This window comes from Colobus angolensis, unplaced genomic scaffold, assembly GCF_000951035.1.
Source record: "Colobus angolensis palliatus isolate OR3802 unplaced genomic scaffold, Cang.pa_1.0 Scaffold188, whole genome shotgun sequence".
Classification (NCBI taxonomy): domain Eukaryota; kingdom Metazoa; phylum Chordata; class Mammalia; order Primates; family Cercopithecidae; genus Colobus; species Colobus angolensis.
The window spans coordinates 5079114-5079967 of record NW_012115021.1 but is presented as its reverse complement, the minus strand read 5'-3'; positions in this window follow the sequence as shown (position 1 = coordinate 5079967).

Below are 854 nucleotides of genomic sequence, written 5' to 3'. Positions count from 1 at the left end.
GGACGGATCACGAGGTCAGGAGATCGAGACCATCCTGGCTAACATGGTGAAACCCCGTCTCTACTAAAAAATACAAAAAACTAGCCGGGCGAGGTGGCGGCGCCTGTTGTCCCAGCTACCCGGGAGGCTGAGGCAGGAGAATGGCGTGAACCCGGGAGGCGGAGCTTGCAGGGAGCTGAGATCCGGCCACAGCACTCCAGCCTGGGTGACAGAGCGAGACTCCGTCTCAAAAAAAAAAAGAATCTTTCTTGGGCCTAGGCTTTCATGGGCCTAGGTTTTGTGCACACTGTTCGATGAAACCAAGGCTTACCAAGCTCTACTTTATTCTTTAACTGGATGGTCATTTCTCCTAGCCCACACCCAGACACACACAACAGTTTCACTATCTCACAATCACTTACTGTAACTTTGGCCTTCAGAGACACCCTTTGTTAGGTTGCAGGGGGCCGAACCTTAAGTACAGCTGAATATATTCAGAGCAATCAACAAATAACACACTGAGAACAGACTTTTCTCTTATGTGACTTCACATTAGAAATTCACTCAGTAGAATTTATCTAAATTTTTAAAAAGCTTCAGTGTTGCACATATGTTAAATTTAAGGACCCCTGGGTTAGAATATTACTGTGGAATCAGTCCATGACTAATTTTTTAAAAACTTTGCATTTACCTAGTGTTCACGGTCTATGAAGTGCTTTTATACTCATTACCTGATTTCATCCAAGCCTTCCCTACTGGCCAAAGAGCTGCTTTACATCCTTTACTGTGGAAATGTGACCATCTACCATTACATTAAAAGGCCCATGGAACTATGAGGCTGAAACATGAAACTGTTAAGATTGGGCCATTTTCGA